Here is a 27,156-nt window from a genome sequence, read left to right as displayed (position 1 = left end):
ATGTTTTAGGGCTTTTGATCGGAAGAAGGATACGAGTCAACTGACGTAAAACTTATCTCAAATTGATACATTGTTTCGTCGTTTGGATCACCGTTTCGAGATAAGTTTTACATTAGGCCCTTCTTCCGATAAAAAGCCCTAAAACATCGGTTTGAAATTTGTAAAAACACTTAACGACCTTTAAGTGTTTTTTTAACGGAGGTCCATTGTGAGAAAAATAATCGAAAGGTTAGACCGTTGGTAGAGAGAGATTTTTTAAGGTGAGATTATTATCGGCCAATACACAAAAGGTGGGATTATTTATTTCCAATTTATCAAGAATGTATTGTAGTTTTTTTCACAAATTACAATTTATATTCCAGAAGATCATTGATCACATGAATTCGTTTCGTTTGGCTTTGATTTGATATGATCTTTGTTGTAAGGTAATTCACTTTTGTCTAGTTAGATCTGTATATTAGGGGTGTGCAAGAAAACGAAAAACCGATCCGGAACCGAAAAATCCTAACCGAAAAAAACCGCTCCAAAACAAAAACCGATGGTTTGGTTTTAGATTTTTGTAAAAACCGAACTAACGGTTCGGTTTTGGTTTTGCATTTAATAAAAACCAAAAAAACCGAACCGAACCGAATTCATAAATTTTTATTTTTTTATATTTTATATTAAGTAATTTGTAAGAATTTAATAAATATGTAACTTAGATATTTTTGGTCAAATGTATAATAGTCTGTTATTTTACAATTAACAAAATTATTTATACCTAAATTCATTATTTTTTGCCAACTTTTTTTTTCGGCCTAAATTTTCAAGCTCAAATGATAAAAAACGAAAAAACCAAAACGAAACCGAACGCTTTTAAAAACTTCAAAAACCGAAGTTTTGGTTTTAGCCGAAAATCGCACCGAGCCGCACCACGCACACCCCTACTGTATATGTTGCCAAGTTTAATATTTATTTCAGTATTCGAAGAATGCAAAAACTATTAGGTAAATTATCTGATTTAGGGTTAGTTAATAATATCATTGAGCATATAAGCAATGCCTTAACGCCTTGGAGCTCCTCATGTTTTTTAAACCAAGCTATCTGTATTACTGGTATTTTGAACAGTTATAATCAACAAAAGCTAACTTCTTTTTTATGTTTGTTTTTGAAATTGGAACAAGAATGTATTGTAGATTCTTATAATTTGTTCTTTATCATGGAAACTTAATTGTATGCTCTTTTTTCTCACTTCAGAGGTTTCAATAACGTCTCACTCGAAGAAAAACAAGGTTCTTATGGGCAGTCTTCCAGATCAACTCATTTGGGAGACTCTCAGCAGAATCAATAAAACAAATGATCGAAATTCCATATCGTCAGCTTGTAAACTGTTCTATAACATTGATAACGAACAAAGAAAACACCTTCACGTTGGCTGTGGCTTAAACCCTGCAAACGAAGCTTTGACTTCTTTATGTTACAGGTTCCCAAACTTAAACGAAATCGAAGTAACGTATTCCGGGTGGACACCAGAGTCAGGAAAACAGTTAGAGGACTGGGGTCTTTCCATACTCCCCTACATCTGCCCGTTTCTAACCGACCTCACCTTAAGTTTCTGCACTTCCATAACTGATGCGGGCCTTAGCTCCTTGGCTTCATGCTCCGGTCTTTCATCTTTGAAACTAAACGTGATCCCTGGAATTACGGGTTCTGGATTACTTTACATTGTTTCGAGCTGCAAGAACCTTAAAAGACTCCATCTTGTTGGTTGTGAAAATATTAGTAACCCTCAGTGGATCTCGTTTCTTGGAAGGAAAAAAACGCTTCTAGATCTTTGCATAAAAAGTTGTAAGGGTGTTACGGAAGGTGATGTCGTTATACAAGAGGGCGTTTGGCAAAACTTAAAGCGTTTGCAGTTTGAAACTCATCCAGAAGACACATACAGTTCGTTAACTGAGACTGAGGAGATGTTTGATGTCATATGGCCAGATCTGCAGGCCCGGTGTGAAAATATGGTGGAACTTAGCTTAACGAATTGCGTGAAAAATGGGCTCGCTTGTCTTTTGAACAGATGCAAAAAGTTGGAGAAAATTCATTTAGACATGTGTAATGGAGCACAAGATTCTGACATCATCGGGCTGGCTCAAAACTCGAAAAATCTATGGGTCATTTCATTAAGAATCCCTTCAGATTCCTCACTTCTGATGGATAACCCGGTAAGACTCACGGACGATAGTTTAATGTCGTTGGGTCAAAACTGCACACGGCTCGAGTCAGTATCGATATCTTTCGCAGATGGAGATCTCTAGAAGGGATTTTAAGTTTGGTTAAAATGTGCCCGGTGAAAAGCTTGTTGCTTGACGGTGTTTTTTGTTTTAATAATACTGGATTGGAAGCTCTTTGTGGTTGTGAACATCTCGAGGCTTTGGAAGTTATAAGATGCAAAGAGATAAGTGATGAAGGGTTCAAGCCACTGATCGGTTCGTGCAAACTTGGAAAACTTGTCGTGAAAGATTGCCCTCAAGTGTCGTTGAGTGGCGTGCAAGGTGCTGCTAAATCCGTGTCTTATAGCTAGCTATGTTATGGTCCCATGGATGTATTCAATGTCTTAGATTTGTGAACTGTTTAATTTGTGGTTCTATCTTTTGGACGAAAGTGGCAACTTCTCACCGTCGACCTCACAAATCTCTATGTTTAGTCAATCTGGTGAAGTTAGTCGTTTAGTAAGAATGCATGGTTAATTGTATGCAATGTGGTTGCAAGATGAATAAAATTAGTTGCAGGTTGTATGACTTTGGATACATAGGTTGTTGAATGTTGGATATAGGCTTAATCAGTTAATTAGGTTTATGTAGGTTGGAGTCAAACAAAAAGTCAAATGTTAGTTAATCAGTCAGTTAATCAATAAGTTAGATAATCACTTAACTGTTCTTGGATCAGCTTGGATTAATTAACCAAGAGGCCAACGGTTAAACCAGTTAATCGGTTAAGTCAATCTGAACAATTAAAGTCAAAGTTGGATCCTACCTAATCAGTTAATTAGTAATGATTGTTTAGCATCAGTTTTTTCTTAATCAGTTAGTATGTCGGATCGATGAAGTTTATTGGGTCAGATGAAAGTCAAATGAAAAAGTCAAAACTTGATTTATTTTTAATTTTGGAGGGAAAAGGTCTAAAACAACGAGGGTTCTAAATTTATATATCACAAAAGCACATGGACGCAGAGTACAAGGGTATAATGTGCTTCTCGAATTGTTGTGCCCGTAACGGTCACTTACGTCTTAATTCACAAAATCTGGTTATCGGCTTCTACAGCCTGGTTCTTCTACCCTTTTCAGCCAGGGCATAAGTTCAACCGTTTGGTTATTAGGGATTTCTATGTATTAGTTTTACATTGCACAGTCAAGCTCGGGCTCATTTAAGGTACCACACGAGCTCAAGCCGAGCTTAGGCTCGTTTGACTTTTTTCTCAATTTATACAAATGTAATTAAAAACTTGTACAATTTAATTAGTGAATAATAAATTAGCCGAGCCAGAGCTTGAAAAAACAACTCACGAGTCGCGCTTGGTGTAAACTTTAAATTTGTGCGACTATGTTTAAGGCGTGTCAGCAAAATGTCAATTCTGAAACGTGACCGCTACTTGGTCAGTTTATGGCTTCTCGTTCGATCAATGTTCACCAAAAACAGCACAAAAGCTTGTCGTGATCTGACTGCTTGATCCAGAAACTCGCACAACTTACTATATATCCAAACATTTGACTTATTGTCCTATATATACAACCTACAAGGATTTATATGGATTTAGCTTTGTAGGGCTTTAGGAGTAGAAAATGAGCAAGTTTGACTTTTAAAGTCATAAAAAATTTCTCTTCGGTTTAAACGACGAACAATATATTAGCCGACCACGTGTAATAGCATATTAGTTGGTCTTTTTGTGTGTTTTTTTTTCAAAAAAGAAGCTACTTGTTGATTATGATTATATACAACAGTCATAATTTTTAATAATTTATCTTTGAAACCATAACGTATTTGTATCTGAATTTCTAACATATTAGCCGAACATGAATAATTAATTTACTAAAAGCTGAGTATTTCCGCGTGTATTAATAGCCCTTTTTGATCGTTTTATGAGATTTTCTTATTTCAGACCATAATTAATTATGTTTATGTTCAACCGTCATATTTCAAACACTTTTTCTCTTTAAAAAAGTAATGTATACAAATTTGAATTTTAAACATATAGCCGTTGGGTAACATTATAGATCTTGACTTGTTAAATAGTACTTGGTACTCATCTTGGGTTATCTATGCCCCTCCCTGTTTATTAGAACACGAACCGGTTTGATCCAACATATTTTGCTTTCTGTACTTGTCAACTTATACTTACAGAAGATGATGGCATGAATTCGTTTCGTTTCGCTTTGATTTGATCCTTGTTGTAAGGTAATTGCGCTTTTGCTGTTTATTCGTTCGTAATAATCTGTTTATTCGTTTGGGACTGCAAATTTTATGAGGTGTAACAGGCTGCAACTTATACTCACAGAAGTTGCAGATTTATATTGTGGGCCGCCTAGTTTTCTGATAATCTTACAGGAAAATCCTGACGGCCACCGACATTTTTAAACCCGTCAGCTACTGGATTTTTTATATTATTGGCAGCTACCGGTTTAAAAAGGCGGATACCCCTTTTTTTTCTTTTTAAAATTAGTTTTTTGATATCCGGACGGCTACCGGATAAACAGTCAGCTACCAGATTTCTTTTGAAATTATCGGCGTCTATCGGATTAAACAATTATAAAATTGTAGCTCTTTTTTTTTTTTTTTGTCATTTTGGATTCAAAACCATTTATTTTGAATATAATGTACTGTATATTTTTTAAAATTTGGTCTGTATATTAAAATCGTGTATGCTTTCTTAGTTACTTCTTTCTTCCCATTACAGGTCTTAATGTCTCAATCAAAGAAAAACAAGGTCCTTATGGACAATCTTCCAGATCAACTCATTTGGGAGATTTTCAGCAGAATCGATAAAACAAATGATCGAGATTCCTTATCTTTGGCTTGCAAACGGTTCTATAGTCTTGATAACGAACAAAGAAAACACCTTCGTGTTGGCTGTGGCTTAAACCCTGCAAACGAAGCTTTGACTTCTTTATGTCGCAGGTTCCCAAATTTAAAGAAAATTGAAGTAACGTATTCCGGGTGGACACCAGAATCAGGAAAACAGTTAGACGACCCGGGTCTTTCCATACTCCCAAACATCTGTTCGTTTTTAACCGACCTCACTTTAAGTCATTGCACTTTCATAACCGATGCTGGCCTTAGCTCCTTAGCTTCATGCTCTAGTCTTTCATCTTTAAAACTAAACGTGATCCCTGGAATTACGAGTTCTGGATTAGTTTCTATTATTTCGGGCCGCAAAAACTTTAAAAGACTCCATCTTATTGGTTGTTCGAATATTAGTGACTATGAGTGGATCTCGTTTCTTGAATGGAAAAAAAACGCTTCTAGATCTTTGCATAAAAAGTTGTAAGGGTGTTACGGAAGGTGATGTCGTTATACAAGAGGGCGTTTGGCAAAACTTAAAGCGTTTGCAGTTTGAAACTCATCCAGAAGACATATTCAGTTTGTTGTTAATTGATAAGATATTTGCTATCACATGGCAAAAACTGCAGGCCCGGTGTGAAAATATGGTGGAACTTAGCCTAACGAATTGCGGGAAATTTGGGCTCACTTGTCTTTTGTACAGATGCAAAAAGTTGGAGAAAATTCATTTAGACATGTGTGTAGGAGCACAAGATTCTGACATCATCGGGCTAAGCCCAAAACTCGAAAAATCTACGGGTTGTTTCATTAAGACTCCCTTCAGATTCCTCACTTCCGAGGGACAACCCGGTAAGACTCACAGACGATAGTTTAATGTCATTGGCCCAAAACTGCACACGGCTCGAGTCAGTATCAATATCTTTCGCAGATGGAGACTTTTCTTTGTTGCCTTCGTTTACTCTAGAAGGGATTTTAAGTTTGGTTAAAATGTGCCCGGTGAAAAGCTTGTTGCTTGACGGGGCTTATTGTTTTAATAATGCTGGAATGGAAGCTCTTTGTGGTTGTGAACATCTCCAGGCTTTGGAAGTTATAAGATGCAAAGAGATAAGTGATGAAGGGTTCAAGCCACTGATTGGTTCGTGCAAACTTGGAAAACTTGTAGTGAAAGATTGCCCTCAAGTGTCGTTGCATGGTGTGCAAGGTGCTGCTAAATCCGTGTCTTATAGCTAGTTATGTTATGATATTTTAATTTGTTGCTATTAGTTTAGGAGGTTATATAAGACTTTATCTTAATAATTTGGGCTAATGAAGTTTTGGTAACATTATGGACTGGTAAATTGCAAGTTACATGTATCATCTTAGCGATATGTCGAATCATCTTGCTTTGTTAATATTTTGGGTTAATGTTAAACTGTTGGTAACATTATGCACCCATCTGAAAGTTTTTCAGGGATTTGATAGTTTAGAATTGTCATGGTTACTAACTCACTATATCCGAATTTTCTTCTTGTGAGATTCTTTACCCGTTTTTTCCATTTCCTTATCAGGCCTTGATTGGGCGTTACGGTTTCTTGATGGTTCCATCAATGAAACCAATCTTGTTCTTGGCAAGAGAAAATTAATTATCTCTTGAGATCAATCTATGTAATTGCTATCAGTGGGTGGTTCGTTTATGTGCACTTGTCTTGGATAGTCGGACGACTGAAGGCATCAAGGCAAATCGTGGTTGATTTGACCTCCACGATTCTTTCCGGTGTCTTTTTGAATATCTGAAACATGCATAAACATTTCATTCAAACATAGCATCATATCATGCACACTTAACAAACACACGATAACTCCCATTAATTTAAAACAATAATAAGTAGTCATAGCTTGCAAGCCACTGGACTTGTATACATTTTCTATTTCTTCGTTTTAGGTTTCAGTTATGCATTTTACCACGCATGGTCCTATTTACTCATTTGGCTTCCATTTCTTAGTTTTGGATTCCATTTCTTCATTTTATCTTTCATTTCTTCATTTTGGTTTCCATTTACCATTCATATATTTTGGCTTCAATTTCTTTCTTTTGTGTTCCATTTGTATCTTAGATTTCTTTTAGTTGCAGTTTGTATGCAATATTGTGGTTGCATTTTAGATCTAATCAGGTTAGTTTAGATCATAAGTTAGTATGAATACTGTATGCAAAATTGCTACGCATTTTTAACTGTTAACAAGTAGGCATGCAATTGCTAGCAAAACTGGAGCTTAGGTTAATTGTATGTTTAATAATTTGGAGCTTAGGCTAATCTGGTTAGTCAATGTGAACAACGTAATTTAGTAAATGCACGGTTAATTGTATAGGTAAATCAGTTGGATTGAATATGTTATGATTGTTTATCATCTGTTTGTTCTTAATCAGTTAGTACGTTGGATCAGTGAAAGTTAATTGGGTCAAATCAAAGTCAAACAAAAAAGTCAAAACTTGATTTATTACAATTTTGGAGGGAATATGTCTAAAACAATGAGGGTTCAAAATTTATATATCACAAAAGCACATGGATGCAAAGTGCAGGGGTATGATGGTCTTTTGAGAAGATTCCTAACAGTTTGTAAACGTTTGGCCGGGTTTGCAGACGTTGGGGGTTCTAGAAGCGAGAAAATTGCAAGTCGCGTTTTGGTGTCGACCATAGGATGCAAACTACATTTACCTCTTTCTTTCTTTTATTTGGCTTTACATCATATTTGTTCATATATATTTGTTTATTTTATTCACTTATGTTCGTGACCTGTTTGTTTAGAATTTAAACAAACGAACACAAACATGTTCGTTTTTTAAATAAACGAACAGGAACACAAAATATGTGCTCGATTAAGTGTCCGTGTTCATTTAAAGTTAAACGAACGAACATGAACATGCCCTTGTTTGTGTTCGTTTACTGGCCTGGTCCACCTCTATATCAAACAACCCACTCTTTTCCCCTTTTTTCTCTATCCATTCCCTCCCAAAGTAGTCCCTTATGTGCTTCTCAATCATTGTGCCCATAACGGTCACTTATGTCTTAATTCACAAAGTCTGGTTATCTGCTTCTACAACCTTGGTTCTTTTACAGTCGCTACAATACCTGTGAATTAGTTAGGGATTTCTACCCTTTTCAGCTAGGGCATAAGTTCAACCGTTTGGTTATTACGGATTTCTATGTATCAAGCTCGGGTTCATTTAAGGTACTACACGAGCTCAAGCCGAGCTTAGGCTCGTTTAACTTTTTTCTCAAAAATATATAAATGTAAATAAAAACTTGTAAAAGTGGATTGATTTAGCTTTGTAGGACTTTAAGAGTAGAAAATGAGCAAGTTTGACTTTTAAAGTCACAATAAATTTCTTATCTTCCGTTTAAACGACGAACAATATATTAGCCGACCACGTGTAATAGCATATTAGTTGGTCTTTTTGTGCTTCATTTTGTGTGATTTTTTTTCTAGAAAAAAAAAGAAAGAAAAAAAAAGACGCTACTTGTTGATTATGATTATATACAACAGTCCATAATTTTTAATAATTTATCTTTGAAACCATAACGTATTTGTATCTGAATTTCTAACATATTAGCTGAACTTGAATACATTACTAAAAGTAATGAGTATTTACATGTATAATTAACAGCCTTTTTGATCGTTTTATGAGATTTTCTTATTTCAGACTAGTAATTAATTATGTTTATGTCCAACGGTCATATTTCAAACACTTTTTCTTTAAAAAAGTAACGTATACAAATTTGAATTTCAAGCATTTAGCCGTTGGTTAACGTCAAAAATCTTGACTTGTTAAATAGTGCTTGGTACTCGCCTTGGGTTATCTATGCCCCTCCCTATTTCCATGTGAAATTAATAGCTTTTTTTGTATCATGCTATGAGATTTTCTTATTTCAAACTATTAATTAACTATGTTTTTGTCCAACGGTTATTTTTAAACACTTTTTTCTTTAATAAAGTAACGTATACAAATTTGAATTTCAAACATATAGCCGTGGGTTAACGTTAAAAATATCGACTTGTTTAAATAGAACTTGGTACTTGCCTTGGATTATCTATGCTTCTCCCTGTTTCATCTATTAACAAAAGTTTTCTAGATTTTCTCGTCAAATATAAATTTCCATCCATTTCTTCTTTAGTCATGCTTGCTTATTTCTCTTTAACTGGAATAATGAAGTATTTGATAACCATTCGAAGTTCAAGAATGATCTCACACCTTCAAATGATCTTTCTCAAGAATCATATCACACCTTCAAATGATCTTTATGTGGCCAAAAAAGTCTTTAAAGACTATTATAATGTCAACTCTTGTTGGCATTGTCACAATCTACCACTACTCTATTGGATCGGTGTATAGTTGTGCTCAATTTCTGGGAGCTGCTGGTTGTAAACGGTTCTATAACATTGATAATGAACAAAGAAAGTACCTTTGTGTTGGCTGTCACAAAGAAAACACCTTTGTGTTGACTCACGGACGATAGTTTAATATCCTTGGCCGAAAACTGAACACAGCTTGAGTCAGTATCAATATCTTTCGCAGATGGAGAGTTTTCGTAATTGCCTTCGTTTTCTCTAGAAGGGATTTTAAGTTTGGTTAAAAATGTGCCCGGTGAAAAGCTTGTTGCTTGACGGTGCTTATTGTTTTAATAATGCTGGATTGGAAGCTCTTTGTGGATGTGAACATCTCCAGACTTTGGAACTTATAAGGTGCAAAGAGATAAGTGATGAAGGGTACAACCACTATCCAAATACCATATACTATTTACATAATGCCTTGACTAACCCTACACACATTAACAGTTTAATTAGATAGGGGTTCCCGAGACTTAGCTGTCTCGGGAGGGTCAACCACATGGTTGTCAAATTCCTTTTCTCCTTTTTATTAATGAAGTTACGGGACGTGTAATAATCGGAAGAACAGTCTCTAGGATTCCATGCACGAGCAGGTTTCTATTTTTAAAAGTTTTTTTGAGACTGTCTTCTTCTTGGTTTTAAAACACCATCTTCGGATATTTCAATCTTTGGATTTCTTTGCTGCTTTCTTTTTGATGAATTCTCAGACTTTTCAGTTTTCACATTTCTTTTTGCTCTCTCCTTCTTGGTTGTCCAAAAAGGAGGTTTGTCGTCATTTTTATTTTTGGATCTCACATCCATTTTGCTGGTAGAACTGTCAGGTTGGTCATTTCTTGTTCTTGAGCTCGGTTTAGCTCTTGAACGGAATTGATTAAACCTACTCTTCGTTTCTCTTTTCATTTTATGCCAGCTCTTGTAATGTCTTGCAAGGTGAGACAGGTTACCGCACACAAAACAAAGTTTTCTTCTATCTTCCCTATAGAAACCGTCAGAATTATAACACATAGGTTGTGTGATGAATAAGGAGATGGTTGTACGGGAACAAACAAGCTGTTAGATAACCCCGATAATCAAAAACATTTGTATAGAAAGAATTAACATAATCTTGTGGATAATAACCATAGTAGCTATTATAAAATTGATAGTACAGTTGAGGTTGATAATGTTGATTGGTGGATTGATAGAAATTGTTTCTATGAGGTAGAAAATATTTGCCAGATGTACTTGCCTTTTCCTTTTCAAAACGATTTTCATTAATTTTAGGTTCCTCAACTTTACAATCATTTGACGAGCAGCTAGGTAAGTTATCATTCACCGATACCTTTTCATGCTCAGTTCTATCAACAATGGTTTCATCAAAAATAGTTTCACAATCACTATCGGAAATAAAGACATCATTTTCATTTTCAAGAGCAGTGCCAGCATGAACACTCTCATCAAATACATCATTGTTCAAAATGTTTTTGGAAACAATATTATTACATACAGGCTTGATAATAAATGAATCAAAAAGCAAGTTTTTATCTCCATAACCCATGTTTGTTTCCATACACCCATTTTCTTCTACACAACCTGCTACAGAAGATGAATCGCTATTAGGATTAACTGAAGTATTAGCTGAATTAACAGTCTTGGGAGCAGCAGGAACAAATGTCTTTGATATAGACACATGACAAATACCATTTCTTCATCAGGAGGAGAGTTAAAATCAAAGTGAGGAAGACTAGTATAGTTATTGTTAAAAGGCGGTGGTACAACAGAACTATCATAGCCTATTCCAGTCTTATTCTTAACTCCATTTATGACCCAATTAATTTGTTCAGCTTTTCGGTAGCTAACTCAAAGTTTTCTATGGCAATTTTCTTTTCGGTTAATTCAATTTCTAATTTAACAATTTTAGCGTTTAGTTCAATTACATGATTTTCATAACGTTTGGCTAAATTTGTGGCAATGGAAACTTTTTCCCTAAGATCTACCATATCATTACCATGAGTGTTAATTCTAGTAGTGTAAATCTTTGCAGCCTTTTTAAGATCTTCATTATGAACTCTAATGCTATCTATTTGTTCAAGAATTTTAGCATTGTGGTTTCTATAGTGAAGAACTTTATCTATACAGTCTTGAGTGCAAAGTTTGTGTACCTCGGGAATGAGCGAGGCAGGTGTAGAAATCCCATCGAAGGTGCTTGAAGAGGTGCTAGCTTCATTGATAAAGGCCATCCCATCAAAGTTTAGAGGATTCTTGAGTTCCTAAAATTGTTCATCTTCCCAATCCGGTACCGTTGATTCGGCATTCCTAGCAATCATCGCCTTGGAGCTTGACTCGAAGTTCCCTATTGATGCACTTCCTTGATTGATTCTAGGGACCCTTAGCTTCGAGGAGTTGTTTGGGATGATTCTCTTGTCAGGCCTTTTAGCACTATCACTGTCCGACATCTTCGTGATCTTGATGTCTCCCATGGCCATCGGTGGATTAGTGCATTCACGTGAAAAGTGACCCGGCTCCCCACAGTTGTAGCAACGAAGCTTATCTTTCTCAAAACCCAGATTCTTCCCATCATCTTTGAAACTATTCTTCCCGTACTTCTTCATAAAGTTTGTGGCACGATGAACGGCCATGGCCATATGGTATTTGATATCCATTTTCTTGATATAATACTTGTTGATCTCGGGAATATCTCCTTGTTCAAACGACGGAGGAAGCAACTTTCCTTGTAACAACTCCTCATGACTTGTCATAAAGGCATGAAACAAAGCCACATTGGAGTTATCAGGAGAGAGGGGATTTGAAGCAGTGTAAGCTGGAGTGCTTGGAGTAGGCTTGATTCCATGAGCTTTAAGTGCTTGAACCACAACTTGATCAACAACAGATTGAAAGGAGCTTGAGTTTAAACTTGATGAAGCTTGAGATACACCAGAAGTGTTGAAAGTTGAGCTTGGATTCTTAGAGTATTATTGGCTTGACTTAAGAATGCTGAGCTCACACTTGTTCCAGGTGCCATACCAGCCTTTGAGAGAGAACTGATGTGATTATTCATCCTCAACTTCTCGTCCATTACAAACGACTTGATAACTGAGGTCAGATCAGATAGACTCATAATCATATGGAGATTTGAAGTTCTCTTGATGGAGATAACACTGCTACTCCAGGAGGGGAATTGAGTTGAGAAGCTTGTCGTTATCAGTTTGATCGTATTCAATTCCAGCACCATTGATTTTGGTAATCAACAGTTTAAACCTTGAGATGAGACTATCAATCATTTCTCCTTGAATGTAATTAAACATGTTGAACTCTCCCTTCAACATCCCTTTTCGGATGTTTCTGATTTCCAAGTTGCCTTCAAACTTGTTCACTAAGGCATCCCATAGAGTCTTAGCAGTTGTGTAGTCTCTCAATGTCAATGAAATTTCCCGTGAAAGACATAAAGTTAGGACACCAAAAGCCTTTTGATCTTTAGCAAGCATTCTTCTGTCATCATCATTGTAATCTGCTGCTGTTTAGGAACATCACCATGAGTACTAGTTGTCATAGGACGACGTGGACCTTGTTCGAAGGGTCTAAAAAGATTGTGATCTATAATCTTGAGGTAGTTCCGAAATCTCCACTTAAACTCATTAAAGTCACAGTCCCACTTCATCAGCTTTAGAAGCTTAGACGTAGTACCAGCCTCGTTCTCAAACATCACATACTTTGTAGGAATAGGATTTGCCATTGCTCAAAATCTGCTCAAAAACTAAGTCCAATGTATTCTAATGCAAATTGTATTCTAATGCAACAAAGTTTCGAATAGAATGCAATTGACTTAGGCTAAAATGGACAATACAGTGATTGTAATTGAATGGAGATATTGTAATCGAACTGAAAATGTATGCGAATGCCAACAAGTGATGCGAGCTTGAGATTGTATTCGAGTGGGGAATTGTAATCGAATGAAGGATGTATTCAAGTGGGAAGATGTATGCGAGTGACCTTAATAGTTGTAATCGAACAAGAAGATGTATTCGAATACAAGATTGTATTCGAATAGAGCACAATGTTCGAATAAAATAAGGCTTGAAAAGAATACAATTGACTTAGGCTTAGAAGGACAACAAATCAATGTATTCGAATAGAAAGCAATTACAATGTATTCGAATGAATAAATTGTAACCGAATGAGCTATTGTATTCGAACTAATCCATATATTCGAACAAGGCCAGTATTCAAATAGCAAAGTATGCGAAGCAAATGATGTATTCGAGTGAAACTAATTCTGTTCGAATCCCACTCTTGTATTCGAAAATTGTAAGCCTAAAGTGGAATGTCACCAAACAACTTTCCGTCACCTTTTACAATATACACCCAAACGCATGAATATCACAACTTTTGTGATAAACTTTCACATCATGCACTATTCCAACACCAACTTAGAAAATTCAAACACCAAAATATCAACTTTTTCAACCGAACTTAAACATTCTTGAACATGAAATAAACTTATTTTCTTGAAACTTTGAAGAACTTATGAACCCAAACCCACTTATTTTCTTGAAAATCCGTCTTTTCACACACACAAGACCAAAATCCAAGGTTGTGACCCAAGATCTACAACTAGTAGAGCCCGAAAGCTCTGATACCAATTGTAGGTCCCGTGTCTGGATTAAACAACACAACAAACTAAGTACTAGTCGTCTTGGATCAACCTCTCTACTAGTCGGCGGAAACAACTAGCAAGGACCCCGATCTCGTTTCTTGTGGTGGGTGGTATGGGCCAAAACTAAGAAGGAGGAGGAGGGAGAGAGAGTTTGAGTTAGTAAGATATAGTGTGTGTATTGTGGTGGGTGGTATGGACCAAAACTATGCCATGCACACACATTATATAGTGTGTGTATTGTCATACACCTCTTTCATAGATAAAGGCCCAATGGGCTCCAATTACATAAGGCCTCGGGCCAAACAACAAACGTAAACAAACTAGAAACGTAAACGAACTAGTTACAAATACGAAAGACTAATAACAAAACCAGGCCTTATAGTCTGAAACGGGGTATTTTCAACATTATTTGATGTGATAAATAGTAGGGAACGCCAAAGTAGTTCAAAGTGGAGGGATTTGTATTTTATTTTTATGTTTTATTTTTTTAATTTCTGTTAAATCATAATAATATTTTAAAGTTGAACAAACTTGGTGGTAAGTGATTTTAAATGGGCCTCTGACCCAACCCGTTTGGCCTCTATTCTTATACCTACTGAAGTTAGGGAAAAACAAACAAATTACAATTTCAAACGACCAGAAGATGATCAATACTACAACATGAATTCATTTTGTTTTGTTTCGATTTGATATCTGTTGTAAGGTAATTAGTTCATTTCACTTTTGCCTATATACTTAGATCTATATATATGTTATGTTGCTAAGTTTAATATTCGTTAATTCCAAATTAATTGTTACTTAGGGTTTAAGTTTTTTGCAACTTTTACTATCGACTTGATTGAATTTTGGTTTTGTACAGTCCTGCTTAGTGGGTTGTCACAAACAGATCACATAATCGGTTTTGAGCATAAGACTATGATAATTAATCACATATGTAGATATTGCTTTTATTTTAATACATAAGATTGTTAAGTCTTGTAGTAGACTGTGTTATAGATATAAGTGTAGGATTAGAGAGTGTGTATATATTTGCCGTTAACGAACAATCAGATGAGTTGATTAACTTGACTTGAGTATGTGTTATGAACGCTGCCCCAATGCAAATAACGTGCTAAATTCCTAAAATGGTAGGTTAATCATTTACGATTTAAATGTAAAACAAGGGCTGCCCGTAACTGACCGAATACATGTACGCCGGTGATCATGAGTTGACGAGATTATACATATGTTGCTCAAACGCTTAACCTTAAGGTGTATTTGTATGCCGGACTCTCGATCAATGTTCAAAAAAGAAATAGTATTTTTAAATTGTGTTTCCTTTAGAGTTCTAATTGTGTTTCGAAAGAGAAGATATTTGTTCTTAGGTAAGTTGTCTCATTTAGGAAAGAAGAATTAAACGAGCCTTGAGGCTAGAGATTGGGGTTGTCGAATTTGGTCTCGGACTAACCTGCCTGCTTTTATGTATTAAACTTAATGGGTTTTGGATCACATAATCGATTTTTAGCATAAAACTCTGTTGGGGTGGTCGAAATTGGGTACTTAAGCATGATATAATAGCTCTTGCCTCACGCCTCGCATTTCGTTATACTGTTAGGATATGTATTCTGAACTGTTATAATCCATTTTATAGAGCAAAAATGTACTGTAGATTTTTTTTTAATTTGTTCTTTATCACTTCAGGTATTAATGTCTCCTTCCAAGGAAAACAAGGTCCTTAAGGCCAGTCTCCCAGATCAACTCATTTGGGAGATCTTCAGCAGAATCGATAAAACAAATGATCGAAATTCCATATCGTCGGCTTGCAAACTGTTCTATAACATTGATAACGAACAAAGAAAGCACATTCGTGTTGGCTGTGGCTTAAACCCTGCAAATGAAGCATTCACTTCTTTATGTCACAGGTTCCCAAACTTAAACGAAATTGAAATTACGTATTCTGGGTGGACATCAGAATCAGGAAAACAATTAGAAAACCCAGGCCTTTCAATACTGCCCAACATCTGCCCATTTTTAACCGACCTCACCTTAAGTCATTGCACTTCTATAACCGATGCAGGCCTTAACTCCTTAACTTCATGTGCCAACCTTTCATCTTTGAAACTAAACGTGATCCCTGGAATTACGGGTTCTGGATTACTTTCCATTGTTTCGGGCTGCAAAAACTTAAGAAGACTCCATCTTGTTGGCTGTGAAAATATTATCGACCTTTACTGGCTTGATTGGCTTGGATTGCAACAAAGGGTTCATGATCTTTGCATCAGGAATTATAAGGTTATTAAGGAAGGCCATCTCCTTTTACACTCAGACGTTTGGCAAAGCATAAAACGTTTGGAGTTTGAGCCTGACCCAAACGACACATATAGTCCGAGTTTTGAGGCGGTAATGGCTAAGATATGGAAAAATGAAGAGGTCACATATGAAAACATGGTGGAACTTAGCCTAACCAATTGCATCATCAGGCCGGAAATAGGACTAGCTTATATGTTAAACAAATGCAAAAACTTAGAGAAAATTCATTTAGACATGTGTGTTGGAGCACGAGATTGTGACATCATCGGGCTAGTCCAAAACTCGAAAAATCTACGGGCCGTTTTAGTAAGAGTTCCTTCAGATTCCTCTCTTCCAAGGTACAACCGAGTAAGACTCACGGACAATAGTTTAATGTCATTGGCCCAAAACTGCACACGGCTCGAGTCAGTATCTATATCTTTCGCAAATGGAGAGTTTTCTTTATTGCCTTCGTTATCTTTAAATGGAATTTTAAGTTTGGTTCGAATGTGCCCAGTGAAAAGCTTGTTTCTTGACGGTGTTTATTGTTTTAATAATGCTGGATTGCAAGCTCTTTGTGGTTGTGAACATCTCCAGGCTTTGGAAGTTATAAGATGCAAAGAGATAAGTGATGAAGGTTTCAAACCACTGATCGGTTCGTGCAAACTTGGAAAACTTGTCATGAAAGATTGCCCTCAAGTGTCGTTGAGTGGCGTGCAAGGTGCTGCTAAATCCGTGTCTTATAGCTAGCTATGCTATGGTCCAATGGATGTATTCAATGTCTTAGGTTTGTGATCTTTTAATTTGTAGCTATTAGTTTAGGAGGTTATATAAGACTTTATCTTAATATTTTGGGTTAATGAACTTTTGGTAACATTATGGACCGGTAAATTGCAAGTTACATGTATCATCTTAGCGATACGTCGGATCATCTTGCTTTGTGTTAATATTTTGGGTTAATTTTGAGAAATCGATCCGACCTTTGGAAGATGATAAGAATGGACGAGAAGTTAATAATGGAATCATTAACTTGAACACTCTCATCAAATACATCATTGTTCAAAATGTTTTTGGAATCAATATTATTACAGACAGGGTTGACAATAGATGAATCAAAAAGTATGTTTTTATCTCCACAACCCTTGTTTGTTTCCACACACCCCTTTTCTTCTACACAACCTGCTACATAAGATGAACTACTATTAGGACTAACTGAAGGAACAGCTGAATCAACAGTCTTGGGAGCAGCAAGAACGAATGTCTTTGAAATTGGCACATGACCAATACCATAGACCATTTCTTCCTCTGGTGGTGAGTTAAAATCAAAGTGAGGAAGGCTAGTATAGTTATCATTAAAAGGCGGTGGTGCAGCAGAACTATCATAGCCTATACCAGTCTTTAATCTTAACTCCATTTGTGACCCAATTAGCTTGTTCAGCTTTTCAAAGGCTAACTCAAAGTTTTCTATGGCAATTTTCTTTTGAGATAATTCATTTCTAACTTGGAAATTTTAGCATTTAGTTCATCTATATGTTTTTCATGATGTTGAGCTAAATATGTAGCAATAGTGACCTTTTCCCTAAGTTTTGCCATATCATTACCATGAGTGTTAATTCTAGTGGTATAAATCTTTGCAGCTTTCTTAAGATCATCATTCTGAACTTGAATGCTACGAATTTGTTCAAGAATTTTAGCATTATGGTTTCTATAGTAAAGAACTTTATCAATACATTCTTGAGAGCAGAGTTTGTGTACCTCGGGAATGAGAGAGGCAGGTGTAGTAATCCCATTAGTAGAGCTTGACGAGGTGTTTGCTTGACTACTTCCACTTGCAGAACAGTCAGGGATGATAGGACTTGTTTGACTGCTTACACCCGTAACACTTGTCTCATCTTTATTTTCTTTGCCCCAAGACTTGATGGTAGAAGTCAACTCTAAGAGTGTTAAGGTATCCAGGTTTGTCGTTCTCTTGATGGTAATCACACTGGTGTTCCATGCGTAAGGTAGTGAATCCCCATGTTGATCTCAGACAACTTGTTTGTGATACCGGCACTTATCAATTTAGTAACGAGTGACTCAAATCTGTTGATGAGAGAGGCAACCGATTCTCCTTGAGTATGTTTAAACATGTTGAATTCTTCTTTTAACATGTCCTTCTGGTTCTCCCTCATATCATTTTTTTTAACAGTATGTAAAATAATAAAGTTTTTTTTAACAACGCCAACGGTCAACAAGTCAAAGTCAACGGGTTAAAGTCAACGGCCAACTGGTCAACACTTTTCTCAAAGATCAAACACTCTTGAAATAAAAACTGCTCAAAAACTAAGTACAATGTAAATTGTATTCTACTGTAACAGAGTTTCAATTAGAATACAATTGACAAATTTATAGATTACAATTGTGAAAAAAAAATTTAGATTACAAATGTGAAAAAAAAAATTTAGATTACAGTTGTGATTGAAAAATTTAGATTACAATTGTGATCATAAATTTTAGATTACAATTGTGATTGAAGAAGTTAGATTACAATTGTGATCTAAAAGTTTAGATTACATTTGTGATCTAAAAGATTGTGATCGAAAAAGTTAGATTACAATTATTATCGAAAAATTTAGATTACAATTGTGATCTAAAAGTTTAGATTACAATTGTGATCTAAAATGATTGTGATCGAAAAATTTTGATTACAATTGTGATCTAAAAATTTAGGTTACAATTGTGATCGAAATATTTAGATTACAAATGTGATCGAAAATGATTGTGATCGAAAAATTTAAATTACAATTGTGATCGAAATATTTAGATTACAAATGTGATCGAAAAAGTTAGATTACAATTGTCATTAAAAAGTTTGAATTACAATTGTGATCTAAAAGTTTAGATTACAATTGTGATCTAAAATGATTGTGATCGAAAATTTCAATGTATTCCAAAAAGTTGCATGTGATCAAATCCAAATAAGGAAATTCACCTAACTCACTTTCCAACCCCTTTCTCAAACACACCCATAAGCATGTTTATCACAACTTTTCAAGATCACTTTCACATACAACACCACAAACACAAATCTTTTGAGATTCACACACCAAAACCAACCACTTTTCACCCAAACTTTGACATCATCTTGAACTTGAACAACCTAAAACTCTTAAAACTTTGAAGAACACAAAAACTCGAAATTCACTTATTTTTTTTTTCTAAAAATTCGTCTTTTCACACACAAGACCAAAATTCAAGGTTGTTACCCAAGATCTACAACTAGTAGAGCCCGAAAGCTCTGATACCAATTGTAGGTTCCGAAACCAGATCAACCAACAAAACAAACTAAGATACTAGTTGTTCTTGGCTCAACCTCACAACTAGTTGGCGGAAACAACTAGTTGGACCGAGATCTCGGATCTTATGTGTGTATAAAGAGAGAGCCGAAAGTAAGAGAGGAGGGTGAAGTAGAGAGAGTTTTAGGGACTTGAACAATATTTAGTAAAAGGGTTGTTTGGTGTATTCCATCCACACACATTATATAGTGTGGTAGGTTATACACCATTCCATTAATAATAAGCCCAATAGGCATCAAATACAAAGGCCTCGGGCCCAATACATATAAACGTAAATGATCTAAAACCGTAAATAAACTAATTACAAATACAAAAGACTCAATAACCAAAACCGGGCCTTACACATGGTTCTAGCGGGTGTTGGAGACAGATTGTGAAGTTTGGAGAAAGAAAGCTCCTAAATGGAAAAGATCTTAACGCCTACTTTGTTGGAATTGTAGGGGATGGGAATAATATTAACTTCTGGAGTGACTCTTGGCTGGGTATTGAACTTCTCAGAATGTTGTTTCCAAACCTTTTCAGATTGAAGAAACATAAATGGGTGACAGTTGCAGACCGGGTTAGTTTTCACAATGGAGAAAAGAGACTGACATGGGAGTGGCGAAGAGCTCCTGCATTAGCCGAAGAGCTCGCTGAGCTTTTCGAGTTTCTTTCGGCTATTTACGATCATGGTTGGAATGAAGGGAAGGACCGTTGGGTGTGGAAAGGCGACAACTCAGGTATTTTTTGTTCAAATGGTGCTAGAAAGTTGTTGTCCAACAGGTCCGATACGGTCCAGTTTTAGAATGAATTGGTCGGGATGGACACCAAACAAATGTAAGATTATGGCATGGCGAGCGGAGCTTAACAGGCTCCAACTAGAGTAGAGCTAATCAGACGCGGGGTTATCATAGAGGAGGTCTCTTGTCCGTTCTGCGCAGCTGACCCGGAGACATCTTCTCACATTTTCACGGGCTGTATTTTCTCCGCGGAAGTGTGGTCAAGAATAGAAAATTGGTGTAAATGGGCACCTATATTCGCTTTTGAGGTGAGAGATTTATTAATAGTGGCAGAGCATTCGGGGAAGATAAAACAGGAGATACAGGCAATCCACGGCATCGTTGTTACCACCATATGGTGTCTTTGGAATGAAAGGAATGCAAGAATTTTCAATTAGAAAGCACGAAGAGCAATTGAAGTGGTGGAAACGATTAAGTCGTGTTCATTTTTTTTTGTTCCGGCATAGATCTAGATTAAAACATTTAGAGTGGAATGATTTGTGTAAATATCCGTTTTGCATGATGGTGGTCCTTTAGGTGAGGACTTGCTAGTGGCGTTTTTCTTTTTGTGAATGAAGTTTATGTTTCAAAAAAAAAAAAATAAATATATGTTTTGGTTTTTCAGGTGGATAAAACAACTTATCTTTGGAATACACATATTAGACATTAGCAAAATATTAATCATATGATAAATTGACTTTGTGTATTCTTCTATTATTGAAGATTTTAAAAATACAGATTTCTTTAGTGAGCGAGTTATACTTGCACCGAAAAATAAGTCCGTTCAAGAAATTAGCAAGTGTTCGCTATCCATGTTCTATCAGTCGTAAAATGATACGTTACAAGAAAGTATTAGTTTCCTAATGTTTTAAATACCTCAAAATCTAAGGTTGTCAAGTTATAGATTAGTCCTGAAAGTCGACGTTGAAGTAATGTTGCTTAAAATATTAATTAGAAAATTGGTCTATGCAATGAAACTAAACTATATGTGTAAATACAATATGATAACCGTGTTATAAAAGCCGAAATCATATCCGAAAGTAATATTGGAACTCACACTTTTATTCCTAAAAAATCATATACCTTTAAATAAAATGATTAATTTCAAAGTATGAAATTTTCACTTTATTTTTATTTTGCATTGAAGATTAATAAAAGCTGAGGTTAATTATTATAGAATGTTGGTTTGTTTTTGAGACAATTTATTTTAATTCATGGCAGTTACGTGTTGCATTATATAGAGTTATAAACAGAAACAATGTGAAACAACTAAGTTTGATATAGAAATAAAAGTTACATATAAAACTACAAATATTGTGTACAAAGATATATTTAGAGATTTATGAATCTTCTAGCAACTTTTATTTTCATATTGTGTAATGTGTAATTTATTCTTCAATATAATATATCTTTAAATCTTTTGAACATATTTTTTGTATTTAAATTGTGTTACTATTTAAATAATTTTATTTATTATAACCCGTGTGCTACACGGGTAGCTAACCTAGTATAGTATATATACATAACAACAGCCATACGTACGTTTTTAAACATTTGATCAAATTTATTTTGTTTCTTACTAAAACCTTGAAATTTGTTTTGTTTAATAATATGTTTTTATGGCATTTTTTTCTCTTTCATTTAAAATTGGGGTTGTACAAATACCATAAAGACTTTGGACCGACGACGAATAAACCGCATTGGCAACGACTTTGATGAATGCACGGGCTAACCAAACCGTCTGGAACGAGGGATTTTCAACAAAATTTTGGAGTGATAAATCGTACGGAACGCCAAATCAGTTCAAAGTGGAGGGATTTGTATTTTATTTTTATGTTTTAGTTTATTTAATTTTTGTTAAATCATAATAATATTTTAAAGTTGAACAAACTTGGTGGTAAGTGATTTTAAATGGGCCTCTGACCCAACCCGTTTGGCCTCTATACTTATACGTACTGAAGTAATTAGGGAAAAACAAACAAATTACAATTTCAAACGACCAGAAGATGATCAATACTATAGCATGAATTCATTTTGTTTTGTTTCGATTTGATATCTTTTGTAAGGTAATTAGTTCATTTCACTTTTGCCTATATACTAAGATCTATATGTATATATGTTATGTTGCCAAGTAATATTCGTCAATTTTAAAATGTTACTTAGGGTTTAAGTTTTCTGCAAGTTTTATTGTCGACTTGATTGAATTTTGGTTTTGTACAATCCGGCTTAGTGGGTTGTCACAAACAGATCACATAATTGGTTTTAAGCATAAGACTATGATAATTAATCACATATATAGATATTGCCTTTTATTTTAATACATAAGATTGTTGCGTAATTATTCGCTTAACCTAGTTACTTTATATCTCCTACTAAATCTATTAATATTTGAACCACTATTTTTCTTACATGTTCAAGTCTTTTAGTAGACTGTGTTATAGATATAGGAGTAGGATTAGAGAGTGTGTATATATTTGCCGTTAACGAACACTCGGTTGTGTTGATCAGCTTGACTTGAGTATGCGTTATACACGCTAGCTGCCGGCCCCAATGAGAATAACGTGCTTAAATTCCTAAAATGCCAGGATAAGCAATTACGATTTTAATGCAAAACAAGGGCTGCCCATAACTGACCAAATACGTGTACGCGGGTCATGAGTTGACGAGATTATACATTTGTTGGTCAAACGCTTAACCTTAAGGTGTTTTTTTGTATACGCACACTCGAACAATGTTCAAAAAAGAATTAGTATTACTTAAATTGTGTTTCCTCTAGTTTTCTATTTGTGTTTCGAAAAGAGAAGATATTTGTTCTTAGGTAAGTTGTCTCATTTAGGAAAGAAGGATTAAACGAACCTTGAGGCTAGAGATTGGGGTCGTCGAATTTTGGTCTCGGACCAACCTGCCTGCTTTTATGTATTAAACTTAATGGGTTTTGGGTTGTCACAAATGGATCACATAATCGATTTTTAGCATAAAGCTCTGTTGGGGTAGTCGAAATTGGGTACCCAAGGAGGGTAAATATATGGTTACTTAAGCATGATATAATAGCTCTTGCAGGGCCGTCTCGTGGGTAAGCTAAATGAGGCGATGACTTTAGGCCTTCACCTCCATCTTAAATAAGAGTTACGTATTATGATATTTTGAAAATAGAGTTCTTTTAGAATTAGTAACTCATTAATGGGCCAGAAGCTAAGAATGATTGTTTCATATCCATTATCACTGCATATAATTCATATTTTATAATTATTGTATACTCTCTAACGCTATACGCATAAAGAAAAGAAAATAAAAAGGCATCAACATTTTAGTTAGTTTTAGGCCTCCGAGGATATTGAGCCGGCCCTGAGCACTTGCATCATATCTCACATTTTGTTATACGCCGTCCTCACGCTTTTTTAATCCACACATTGTAGTTCTTTTTTAGATTATATTAATTTGTTCTTTGTCACTTCAGGTATTAATGTCTCCTTCCAAGGAAAACAAGGTCCTTATGGATAACTTCCCAGATCAACTCATTTGGGAGATTTTCAGCAGAATCCAAACAAATGATCGAAATTCCATATCGCTGGCTTGTAAATGGTTCTATAACATTGATAACGAACAAAGAAAACACCTTCGTGTTGGCTGTGGCTTAAACCCTGCAAATGAGGCATTGACATCTTTATGTCACAGGTTCCAAAACTTAAATGAAATTGAAGTTACGTATTCCGGGTGGACACCAGTATCAGGAAAACAATTAGAAGACCCGGGTCTTTCCATACTCCCCAACATCTGCCCGTTTTTAACCAACCTCACCTTAACTCATTGCACTTTCATAACTGATGCGGGCCTTAGATACTTGCTTTATGCTCCAACCTTTCATCTTTAAAACTAAACTTCACCCCAAGAATCAACGGTTCTGGACTACTTTACATCGCTATGTTCTGCAAAAACTTAAAACGACTCCATCTTGTTGGTTGTGCAAATATTAGTAACTTTGGCTGGCTTGGGTGTCTTGGATGGCAAGAAACGGTTCATGATCTTTGCATCAGGAATTGTAAGGGTATTAAGGAAGGCCATCTCCTTTTACTCTCAGCCGCTTGGCAAACTATAAAACGTTTGGAGTTTAAGCCTGACCCGAACTGCACGTACAGTCCGATTATTGAGGAGGCAATGGCTACGAAATGGGAAAATGAAGAGGTCACACGTGAAAACGTTGTGGAACTTAGCCTAACCAATTGCATCAGAAGGCCGGGAACAGGACTAGCTTGTATCTTAAACAGATGCAAAAACTTAGAGAAAATTCATTTAGACATGTGTGTAGGAGCACGGGATCGGGACATCAACGGGCTAGCCCAAAACTCGAAAAATCTACGGGTGTTTGCAATAACCATCCCTTCAGATTCCTCACTTCCAGGGACAACCCGGTAAGACTCACGGATGATAGTTTAATGTCCTTGGCCCAAAACTGCACATGGCTTGAGTCAGTATCAATATCTTTCGCAGATGGAGAGTTTTCTTTATTGCCTTCGTTTTCTCTAGAAGGCATTTTAAGTTTGGTTAAAATGTGCCCGGTGAAAAGCTTGCATCTTGACGGTGTTTTTTGTTTTAATAATACTGGATTGGAAGCTCTTTGTGATTGTGAACATCTCCAGGCTTTGGAAGTTATAAGATGCAAAGAGATAAGTGATGAAGGTTTCAAGCCTCTAATCCGTTTGTGCAAACTTGGAAAACTTGTGGTGAAAGATTGCCCTCAAGTGTCGTTGAGTGGCGTGCAAGGTGCTGCTAAGTCTGTGTCTTATAGCTAGCTATGTCATGGTCCCTTGGATGTATTCAATGCCTTAGGTTTGTGAACTGTTTAATTTGTGGTTCTGACTTTTGGGTGTGTGCAACTATTACTTTAGGAGGTTGTATAAGACTTTATCTTAATATTTTGGGTTAATGAACTTTTGGTAACATTATGGACAGGTAATATTGCAACTTAAATGTATCATCTTAGCGATATGTCGAATCATCATGTTTTAACTTTAGATAGCATTATGCACCCATCTAAATTTTTCCGGGAATACATGATGAATATAGGATCTGATAGTTTAGAATTGTCATGGTTACTATATCCGAAATTTCTTCTTGTGACAGGTTCTTTACCTGTTTTTTCCATTTCCTTATCAGGCCTGATTGGGCGTTATGTTATTGTTTCTGAAGTATCTTGATTTTGCTAATTGGATGGCGTTATGTTATTGTTTTGATATAAAAAAGTTATATATGTTAACTTCGGGTTATAAAGTTTTGCATCTTTATCAATCTTTTATATAAAATTTCAAGAATTTATATGAAGTTAACTTTGTATGATTGTAAGAAACAATAACCTATTTTTATTTGAATTTCTACATATTAATTGAAGTTGAATAAATTACTAAAAGTAAGAAGGATATCCATGTGAAATTAATAGTTTCTTTTGTATCATGCTCTGAGATATTCTTATTTCAAACTATTAATTAACTATGTTTTTGTCCAACGGTCATTTTTCTTTAATAAAGTAACGTATACAAATTTGAATTTCAAATATATAGACGTTGGTTAACGTTAAAAATATCGACTTGTTTAAATAGAACTTGGTACTTGCCTTGGATTATCTATGCTTCTCCCTGTTTCATCTATTAACAAAAGTTTTCTAGATTTTCTCGTCAAATATAAATTTTCATCCATTTCTTCTTTAACTGGAATAATTAAGTATTTGACAACCATTCGAAGTTCAAGAATGATCTTACACCTTCAAATGATCTCTCAAGAATCATATCACACCTTCAAATGATCTTTCTGTGGCCAAAAAAGTCTTTAAAGAATATTATAATGTCAACTCTTGTTGGCATTGTCACAATCTACCACTACTCTATTGGATAGGTGTATAGTTGTGTTCAATATCTGGGAGCTGCTGGTTGTAAACGGTTCTATAACATTGATAATGAACAAAGAATGCACCTTTGTGTTGGCTGTCACAAAGAAAACACCTTTGTGTTGACTCACGGATGATAGTTTAATGTCCTTGGCCCAATATTGCACACGGCTCGAGTCAGTATCAATATCTTTCGTAGATGGAGAGTTTTCTTTGTTGCCTTCGTTTTCTCTAGAAGGGATTTTAAGTTTGGTTAAAATGTGCCCGGTGAAAAGCTTGCATCTTGACGGTGTTTTTTGTTTTAATAATACTGGATTGGAAGCTCTTTGTGGTTGTGAACATCTCCAGGCTTTGGAAGTTATAAGATGCAAAGAGATAAGCGATGAAGGGTTCAAGCCGCTAGTCTGCAAACTTGGAAAACTTGTCGTGAAAGATTGCCCTCAAGTGTCGTTGAGTGGCGTGCAAGGTGCTGCTAAATCGTGTCTTATAGCTAGCTATGTCATGGTCCCTTGGATGTATTCAATGCCTTAGGTTTGTGAACTGTTTAATTTGTGGTTCTGACTTTTGGGTGTGTGCAACTATTACTTTAGGAGGTTGTATAAGACTTTATCTTTATATTTTGGGTTAATGAACTTTTGGTAACATCATGGACAGGTAATATTGCAACTTAAACGTATCATCTTAGCGATATGTCGAATCATCATGTTTTAACTTTTGATAGCATTATGCACCCATCTAAAGTTTTCCGGGAATACATGATGAATATAGGATCTGATAGTTTAGAATTGTCATCGTTACTATATCCGATCTTTCTTCTTGTGGCAGGTTCTTTACCCGTTTTTATCCATTTCCTTATCAGGCCTGCTTGGGCGTTATGTTATTGTTTCTGAA

General features: G+C 35.5%; 4 pseudogenes across 1 annotated transcript; all 4 read left to right on the top strand.

Annotated features, from left to right (window-relative positions):
* The first annotated feature begins 1,210 nt into the window (after positions 1-1,210).
* LOC143608627 (F-box/LRR-repeat protein 14 pseudogene) lies at positions 1,211-6,322 on the top strand (annotated as a pseudogene). The gene is made up of 2 exons (XR_013149293.1): positions 1,211-2,584; positions 6,255-6,322. The product of XR_013149293.1 is annotated as an F-box/LRR-repeat protein 14 pseudogene (transcript).
* LOC143608629 (F-box/LRR-repeat protein 14 pseudogene) lies at positions 4,845-6,270 on the top strand (annotated as a pseudogene).
* Positions 6,323-15,017: 8,695 nt separating the features above from the next.
* Positions 15,018-17,217, top strand: LOC143608646 (F-box/LRR-repeat protein 14 pseudogene; annotated as a pseudogene).
* A 2,911-nt stretch (positions 17,218-20,128) lies between these two features.
* LOC143608594 (F-box/LRR-repeat protein 14 pseudogene) lies at positions 20,129-25,424 on the top strand (annotated as a pseudogene).
* The last annotated feature ends 1,732 nt before the right edge of the window (positions 25,425-27,156 follow it).

The sequence above is a fragment of the Bidens hawaiensis genome, unplaced genomic scaffold, assembly GCF_021521415.1.
Source record: "Bidens hawaiensis isolate Kalapana, Puna unplaced genomic scaffold, B.hawaiensis_p1.1 tig00419396_1, whole genome shotgun sequence".
NCBI classification, from domain to species: domain Eukaryota; kingdom Viridiplantae; phylum Streptophyta; class Magnoliopsida; order Asterales; family Asteraceae; genus Bidens; species Bidens hawaiensis.
The sequence above is the reverse complement of the archived record's forward strand: the minus strand, read 5'-3'. Positions and strand labels throughout refer to the sequence as shown.